The sequence below is a fragment of the Crocodylus porosus genome, unplaced genomic scaffold, assembly GCF_001723895.1.
Source record: "Crocodylus porosus isolate Cpor-Errol unplaced genomic scaffold, CroPor_comp1, whole genome shotgun sequence".
Taxonomy (NCBI): Eukaryota; Metazoa; Chordata; order Crocodylia; family Crocodylidae; genus Crocodylus; species Crocodylus porosus.
The window spans coordinates 190236659-190246444 of NW_017728906.1; the positions used below are offsets into that span (position 1 = coordinate 190236659).

Below are 9786 nucleotides of genomic sequence, written 5' to 3' on the forward strand. Positions count from 1 at the left end.
CCTGCTCCTGCGGCAGCCAGAAGGGAACTGTGAGTCAGGCTCTGGCCTAAGCTGTTTATAAAGGCCGGGCCCTGCCCCCTTCTGGCCATGTGACTCACCTGGTTGGCCTGGCAACCAGGCACCTGAGCTGCCTGGGTGATTGACAGCTCTGCCAATCACCCTCACAATCACGGGGCACCTCTGTGACTCCGTGACAGTCAGCTTTCCTGAAGTCAAGGACTTCTATACTGCTGACTGACTTGCCAGCTTTACGGTGGATGGTGAAGGTGATCCATCACCCAGCTTCCCTTCAATTGTTAGCTTTTGCCTCTTGTCAACCATTCAGATTTGGCCAAGTGCTCTTCCCGTAGTTGAAGTCTCCCAGGACAACCATGGACTGGAAGCATGCAGCCTCAGCCAATTCCCTAACGAACTCCTTGTCAAGCTCTTGATCCTGGGTTGGAGGTTTATAGTAGACTCCCACCATTCTGCCCCCTGCCGTGTTCCCCACAGATTTTAACCCAGGGGGTCTCCAGTCGTCCACCCTTGGGTGCCAATGTCAGCTTGCAAGGTCACATAGCTTTTCTTGATATAGAGAGCTATACCCCCACCCCTTTTATCCACTCATTCTCTTCTATACAAGGTATAGCCATTTATACCTGTGGCCCAGTCATGGGTAGAGTCCCACCAGGTCTCCATTATCCCCATGACATCGTAATTGTTTGTGTTGAGCAGGAGGACAAGTTCTTCCTGTTTGTTCCCCAAGTTCCTGGCATTTGTGTACTGGCAGGCAAGCATCCCTTTGGGGACACTTGCCTTGCCCACAGATTGTTCCAGGGCTGGGGCAGGGGTGGGCTCCCTTAAGTGCCATGGCCAGCTGGCTTTGCAAAGGTTGCTCAGCAAGCCAGCAGTGGCAGTAGTCCCCCCATCTCCCAGCGGGCTTAGCTGAAAGCCCGGTAGAGCAGGTCAGCCAGTCTGGCTGAGAAGAGCCTCCTCCCCAGCAGAGAGAGGTGGAGGCCGTCCCTTCCCAGCAGCTCACTCCCTCTCTCACCAAAGAGCAGTGCGGCAGGGCACGGTTTGTGCCGGCCACCTTAAGGGCCAGAAGCCAGCAGCCGGCAGGTGCTTGATGAGGGCAGCCATATTAGATTCAGGGCTGCCTATATAAACAGGGCATTTTGCTGCTGGGAGGCCAGACAACAACATCGCCTGGCTGCAGGTACCACCTGGAGGTAAGGGAGGAACAGTAGGAGATGGTCAGGAGGCTCCTGGGCATGACCTAAAACTGCACCCTGCTGGGAGTGGGTGGCCTGGTGAGGCTCTCAGTGATGCAGGAGCCCCCAGAAAATGCTAGGCCAGTTACCACCTGGTGAAAGGTGGGTCAGGGTGCCTTAACCCCTAGCCCCCACAACTAGGTGGTTTCCCCACTTTGTAGGGTCTGGAAGGTGGAACCCCAGAGAGAGATCATGGAAACCGAAACCTTTCTGATGACACCAGCACCGTAGTCTTCGGTTCACTACCTCGATCCTCCTCTCCCTCCTCAGCCCATAGCCTGAGACTGGGAGGATCAGAGAGAAAACCACCTGCACCCCCAACCCTTTAAGCCCTGCTCCCAAATCCCTGTCGCACTTCATGACCCAGCTGGGAGTGCTCCAAGCTGTGTCATTTGTGCCCACGTGGATAAGGAGCATAGGGTAGTGAACCGGAGGAGCTCAGGGACCTTCTCCACAATGTCTCGGATATGGACTCCCGCATTAAAGAGCCAAGCACCCAGCCTGCTAGAACAGACACTGTAGTGTCCAAACAGAATCCATAAGCCACTTAGTCATCTATTTCACTATACAGGTTTCCCTTGAAACGTTCCAAGACCTCGGCTGTACTGACCCCCTCAACTGTATTGAGATGGCATCATGCCACTCCTGGGGCAGCTGCAGTTCCAGAAGTACGTGCATGAGCTGCCCTGAGCAGCGGCCGCAAGCCAGGCGGCTTCATGGCTTACAGCTCCTGCTGATGGGGCCAGCCCAGGCTGGGCTGCAGAGGCTGGCACTGCAGCCCAGCTTGGGCATCACCACCCAGCTCAGCCCCCCAAAATTATTTTTTCTTCCTCTACCTATGGTATCACTCCCACAGTGCACCAAGCAAACCATCTGACTGCGGGCTTCCACCATGCTGACTGCATAAGAGTGAATTTACCTCGCATATAATTAATTTTTGGTATAAAAAGGGTCATCACATAAGAGTGAATTCACACATACAGAACCCACATAAAGCAAGGGAAACCTGTATTAGTACATGTTCCGTTTCCAGTATTCAAGCACCAAGAAATGATATGTAATAGTCATGCTCTGTACATCAGTAACAGTTTACAAGCAGATATTAAAGGCTCTTCAATTTAGTTATTCAGTCTAAATCTCTGCAACAATTAAGTTACATTTTTAAAAAATAGTATTTGTATAAGCTAATGCCTGCCAGCACTATGCAAAAATAATTTCAGCTACTACCATTCTAAAATCTAACTAGAGCCATTTGGCAAAAAAATAAAAAAAAGAAAGACAGGGTGGCAAGATCGGGACTAGTGCAAACAGGTCAGTGAGTTTTCAACAAGTTTGGGCATGCTTTTAATAAGAACACCAGGAATGACACCTGCCTTCCTGAAATCCTACTCTCACATTGCACTTTCAGAGTTAACTTCAGCTTTCAAGATAATCACTAGCTACAAGAGCAATTAAAAAAAATCTAACCATCCAGGATTATTCATGGAAAATGAACACCACTTCAGCAATCAACAAGCTCACCACGGCCAATGGTACTAGTCAACTCAGATTCCTTAGATGATCAAGTAAGCAGCAAGATGGAGCACCTAAAAAAAATGCCCACTATTTCGGGGATGGTTTTTGAACTCCTTTGATTGGCTGGAATCAGCTCAATCTGTCAACAGACAGACAGTTGTTGTCGCTCTCCCCCTGTAGAGTGCCTCCTCATTTATAGATGAGACCCTTCAGAACTATGGGAAGGCCGCGGCTGCTTCAAAAACTCCCTAGCCTTTTCAAAATTATAAATGTGCGCCTTAATGTCATTTTAAAGCTCTAAGGGTCAGACTACAATGGGACTTAGAGAAGCAATAGCCACACCTTAACTTTCCAGTGTCCCAGTCTTGTCTTGGAAATCACAAACCTGACTTAGGGAATTTAAATGCCTACATAATGCAATGGAGAGTCAGATGCCTAAAAGTGGGAATTAAAATAGGATCACTGAGCAGTGGGACACTTCTGCTAAACACTAGGAAACACTGAAGAGAGGAATGTCCCTGAAGTTGTGCCTCCCCCCTAGACACATCTGCCCCCCTGGCAAACCTGAGTTAGGTGCTTTTGTGAGATGAGGAATCACAGCCCAAAATTATCTTATGAACTTAAGCGTTTATATCACCCATTTGGATACAAAACACCAGCTCACATTCTTCTTGCAAGACATAGTTGAAAGAAAAGGAAGTGATGCAGCTTTCCTTTTACATAACTCACTACCGAGCAGATAAAGTTCTTGGTCAAAGTGAGAGATTTAGGTTCAACATCCTCTTCAGCCTGAAAGGACTCAAACTCACATCTCCCACCTCTAACCACCAAGCTAGAAGCTGGGGGAAGAGACAGATGCACCACGCCTCCTGCTGATGGTGTGCCATGTTGCAGAAAAGAATACAAAATTCACAAGGGCAGAAAGGAGCAAGCAAACTTCAACAGGAGGGATGGAAATTTCCCTCAATCTGCCCTTGCCTGTAGCCCACTGGTAGAGACCTAAAGTGTGGTTTTGTTCCTCACCAAGTCAGGCAGACATTGACCACAAGTCTCCCACTTCCTGGAGAGCAGCCACTGTGCTCTGCTTCATGCTGAACTCAAGGCTGTTAGTGCATGTTGGACGTGCTCTGAATGTGCCTATCAGATCAGAGCCCTGCCTGTGAATCCCAGCCTCACCCACAAGACAAGCACCAAGATGCAGCAGTTCCAGACATGCACAGAAGCAGAACCCTAGATGTCTAGATAAATTTAGTGATGAAAAAAAAACTTTGGTACTGAAGTTGTGCTATGTTCACACATCACTCATTTGGACCTAAGCCTTGAGTTGTACTTGAACAGGATAAAGTCAGGCGCTTAAAGCGCTTTACAAATATTAATTATGTTTGAAGCCAGCACCACAAGTTTGAAATTGTAAGGATTAATTGTCACAGTGACTCAGCTGAATAAAGACTCCCTAAATTAATTCTTCAGGATGTGTTAATGAATAGACACACTATTAAGTTCATAAATGCTCCTTTACTGAACCAATCTGAAATCAAAAGAAATCATCCAGATCCACTTAATATACAGCTGAGAAAAATTACTGAAGTAAATCTTAAAAATGCCTGTGATCTGTTTAATGACACCTATTTCCTAGCACTAAAAAGAAATGCTACAATGGTGAATGAGGTTACAACAAAAAATAATATTAGGTCCGTAAGTGAACATTAGGTCTGACTCATGAAAAATTACACATCTGATTTAGTTAGTCTTACACAGTTCATCTCTACCCTGCCTTCTGCCTGACTTCAGACTAAATACACCTCTCCCAGATCCATAATTCAGTTTACTTCTTCAAAATTCAGCATACTGTACATTTGAATGTAATACAAGCTTCTGTTATAAAAATGCTAGAAAATTGTGAAGTTTGGTTACACTGAGCTTCACCATCAACTTTAAAGCTATCCCTCAATCAAACTGAATCATGTGACCCACCTTTTCCCATCCATATCCATATCCTATAGCTCACAATAAGGTCCATCATATCATTCTTCATGAACACCACATTAAGACATATACCGGCACATTCCTGCCCATCTCCCAACCTTCTAGGAATAAGTATGCACACTACTTGTTTCTCCTGGACTTGTTTGTATTTACCAAGAAGTAAGAGAAGAAAGGGGGTGAAGAAGGGCTGGAACACAGGCTTGAGCAGAAAAATCCAGGACCTATACTCTACTTTGTACGTGATTGCTTTATAAAAGCCAGAGGCCTCGGCGTGAAACATAAACACAGTCTGTTTTCAGACTCCTCAGAAAGGGTGGCCAAATCCACACTGATTTGGGGAAATTTTGGGCATTCTAAAAAATAACTTTTAGAATAAAGGAAATCCGGTAACTCAGCTCCAAAAATGCACAGCTAACTACTGGAACACATGTTTCATGAATGACCTACTGGAAAAACATTCAAAATCCCTTTCTGCCAACACAGAGCAAAGGTGCAGCTCTGAGAGCAGTGGCTGGACATTTAGCTATAGTAGGTACCTGGATTCCTAACTACCATCTTCTTCATACCAGGAAGCTAGTTTGAGAATGGTGTAGAAGTGTCCAAAGCCACCCCCCAATCCTGTGACTACAGGACTAAAACAACTGGACGCCGTACTTCAAGAGGGATGTGGACAACATGGAGAGGGTCCAGAGGAGGCCACTCGCATGATCGGGGGCAGCAGGGCAGGCCCTATGAGGAGAGGCTACGGGACCTGAACCTGAATCTGTTCCACAAGAGAAGGCTAAGGAGGGATCTAGTGGCCTGTTACAAACTAGTCAGGGGGGATCAGCAGGCATTGGGGAAGTCACTGCTCCCCCAAGCACTGCCAGAAGTGACCAGAAATAACGGTCACAAGCTGGCAGAGGGTAGATTCAAGCTAGACATCAGGAGGCGCTACTTCACGGTCAGGGCGGCTAGGATCTGGAACCAACTTCCAAGGGAAATGGTGCTAGCTCCCACCGTGGGGTCTTTAAGAGGGGCTAGATGAACGCTTTGCTGGGGTCATTTGACCCCAGTACTCTTTCCTGCCATGGCAGGGGGTCGGACTCAGGTCCCTTCCGACCCTACAAACTATGAAACTGGGTTTTCATTTGATTTAAGTAGATCAGATACCAGTTTTGAAAATCCCCTTCTACTTGAGTCTGTTTGGCATCCCAAAAGCATTTTATACCTATACAATTTTTTTTTTTAAATAAATTATCTCAGGGCCTACTGAGAATTGCCAACTGAACAAATAAAGACACTGCAGTTAGCATGCTGCTTATTTATTTTTACTGAATTACAGGTGAAAGGCAGTTATTTATGATAACACTTTGACATGTTTACTGAGTCAGGTACAAAGCTCCTTCTAAAAAAAAATCAATTCTGACAGGCTTACTCAATCTGTAAAATACATTATACAACTGCCAAACACATTTTGTACAAGCAACTAGCCAAAACTGGAACCAATATAAAGAAAGAACCCTAAGGTTGCAGATTAACTTTACTAGAAGTACTTTTAAGCACATGTCATGATTATGTAAAAAAAAAAAAGTCTCAGGGGGCTGCTTAACAAACAAAGGCTATTTAGGCTATTTGATGAAAGCAAACATCTCATTCACAAGTCATTTTCACCAAACAGTGGCATCACTTGTTTGGCTCTATCTGTGTCATAATTAACAGAAAGGTGGCCAAACATTTCAGACTCTGAACCACAGCAGTCCCTAAACCTGTTCACCTCTGCACCCACAAGCCTCTGGCCCTTTGCTCTCTCCTTGTCTACTCATTCTAATTCACTTCCACAAAAAGTTTGGGAGAGGAAATAGTTAACACTTTCCAAAGTTTGACTTGTGGCAAGAGGAGCAAACAGACAGAGGCAATTACATGCCTAGCAAAGAACAATGCAGCAGTGTAGCTTGGATGTGGAGGGCCAGATGTGTTCATTTCTACTGCTGTGAAAAGGACCTGGTCCAAGAAGTAATGGAAAGGACCCTTTGACCACCCACTGATAAAACTACAAGGATGAAGTAGAAGCTGGCAAACACACGTAACAGAAAGAACTTAAAGGGGGAATAAACTAAATACAGATTTGGTGTTTTATATTTAGTGCTGCAAGACCTTCAAACAGAAATGCCAGTCCTGTGGATGCTTATACATCTGATTCTCTTAACCCACATGAGCCATTTACCCATCCAGAGCTAGACTGCTCTCAGTGGAACTAGTCTGTTAGCCTGTAGACAGGAGCTAGACCAGGGTGGTCAAAATGCAGCCTGCCAGGCCATTCCATCTGGCCCACAGGGCCCCTAAAAAATTTAGAAAATTAATATTTAGCTGCCCCTGGCTGCCTATCATGTGGCCCTTGACGGCTTGCCAAAACTCAGTAAACCTGAAACACGCCTGAAATAATTGCCCACCCCCTGAGCTAGACCGTCTACCCATCTGGAGCTAAGCTGTTCTCAGTGGTGGCAGATGACACAACAAGGAGCAATAGTTTCAAGTTGCAGCAAGGGAAGTTTAGGTTAGATATAAGGAAGAATTTTCTCACTAGAAGGGTAGTAAAACACTGGAACAGGTTACCTAGAGAGGTGCTGGAAGCTCCATCCTTGGAGGTTTTTAAGACCCAGCTAGACAAAGCCTTGACTGGGGTGATCTAGTTGGTTTGACCCATGCTCAAAGCAGGACCATACCCATTTCAGTTGTTCTCAACCTTTTTTATTCCAGGACCCATTTATAAACATCAATGGCCAGTCCAGACACAGTGCCCCTCACTCTTGACCCGCTGCACCCCCCCACCCACCCCTAGCCTCCCAGTGTGTGGGATGGGGGGCAAGCAGCCCCTTGCAGGCTGGAACTCTGTCAATCTGCAAGGGAAAAGCCACAGTTTCCCACATTTTTCTCCTTTAAAAGAGAATCCATTTTTAAAGTTTGTTGATCCATTTTTAAGGTCTGTTCGCAACCCTTACATATATTCTTACAACCTTGAGGCTGAGAAACGCTGGACTAGATGACCCCCTGAGGTCCCTCCCAACTCTAATTTTCTATGGTTCTATACCCTTTTGAAGTGATGGAGATCACTCACGTAAGCAAAGTCCAGCAAGGTAAATAAAAGAAAGTCTACGGAAGAGCTGGTGCCCAAATTTTCTGTGTCTGAATTTTCCTTCAGCGAGTGAGTCCAGGTGTACCTGACAAGTCTTCCTTATTTGGGGTGTTGGTTGTAACTGTGCTGGTCTAAGGACATAGGCAGACAAGGATATTACACCTGCACCTCCAGAAATGTAATGCATCTCATGCAGTACACTACATGCCCTAATGGAAAATATGTAGGAAAAACCAAACAACTGCACACCAGAATGAATGCACACCAAAAATCTATCAAAGAGAAAAATACCCAGTTACCTGTGGGTGCATACTTCTCACAAGGCAACCACGCTCTCTCCAACCTCTTAGTTCTAATCCTCAAAGGGAATTTACAAAACACCTTTCATAGATCAGCCTATACACTTCACTTGATAAATCTACTGGAAACAAAAACATCATGGACTAAATACAGACATTGGATTTGTGGCACATTACAACTTGCCTGCCATCCAATAACCCAAGGTAACCTGCCTGCCATCCAATAACCCCAGGTAACTTCTCTACTTTTTACCAGCTACATTCTATAACCAGGTCAACATTCCCCCCACCTACCATCTCCTATCACCTCTGATCGGCACTGCCACACATTTGCATTTTTACAGACCTGCATTTTGCATACTAGCTTAAGCGTCTCTTCCACCCAGGAGAGCACAAAAACACCAGCAGATTCTCCCTATGCCTGAAGAAGGGTGTTTGTGCCCAAAAGCTTGCAAAGGACAATGTTTCCAACGATTTAGCTGGCCTAATGAAAGATAACCTCATCTGTCTTATTTGGGGTTCACTGAAGATGATAAAGTTTCTCATTTGCAAGGAAAAGCAATCAGGGCTCATAATAGAGGTGGTATCATTTGCAAAGAAGGTATTTTTCAAAAGAGCTTAAGCAGTTTACAAAAACACTTCAGTCGGAACTGGGCACCTTAGCTGCTTAGGTGCCTTTGAAAGGTTTGAATGTCTGGAGTTTGTCGTGTCACTGTTACAAATGCAGCTTTCTACTGACCCCAATGGGACCTTCATATATGCTAGTGACAGAATTATCAAGACCCTCCACTGCTTTGTTTCCTTTCATGCAATCTGCCACAACAGCAAAGAAGCTTGTCAACATCAGCCTCCCTCCTCCCAAAGGAAATCAGCACTGCTTTCCTAGTCATTTGAAGAAAATCTCTCACCAAGCCTCACAAACCGCTGCTGGGAAGGCAGTGCCCTGTAAAGGAGATACAATTTCAGTTGGAATATTTTCCCTGGAGCCCATAGTTAAGATGCAGCCCTTTACAAATCACATACTCGGGAGCAGGAAGAGGCACACTTAAAAGCAGGAATATAAATGTTTGAAAAGAAGGAAGTGAGGGCATGTCTCAGCAGAACAGCAAATAACTGTACTCAGAAGTGAACAGCAGATGCCTCCCAAGGTAGAGGAGGGGTGCAAGAGGACATCTCAAGTCAGACTAGAGGAAGGACACATGCCCGATGCCTCCAAAAGATGCACAGGGTGGGAGATGGTGTGGAGGGGGTAGAAGTAGGATGCTCATCCCAGATAAGAGGAAACAACGTGACAGCAAAAGGCATCCCAGATGCTTCCTGGCTTAGCACAAGCCCTCCACCTGCACTTCTGGATCGCAGCCCCAGCACCCCTCAGCCACCCCACCCACAGGCCCCTAAACGGCATCACACCCCGCCCCCACTGCCTACCTCATGAGGTTCCCCCACCACACTCACCAGGTCAGGGATGCCCTGTGGCCCAGGGGCCTGCACCTGCCTTCCTATAACACCCAACCCCGACCACAGCTTCTCCCCCTCTGCCCCGAACTTCTGCACCCTTCCTCATCCACCCATCCCCTCCTCCCTGCACCACCCCACCACTCCTCCATACTCACAGCCCTCA

At 46.2% G+C, this 9786-nt stretch overlaps 1 protein-coding gene across 3 annotated transcripts in view; it reads right to left on the reverse strand.

Moving 5' to 3' along the window:
• TMEM135 (transmembrane protein 135) overlaps positions 1-9786 on the reverse strand; it is a 345516-nt gene that overhangs the window by 335234 nt on the left and 496 nt on the right. The window lies entirely within an intron of this gene.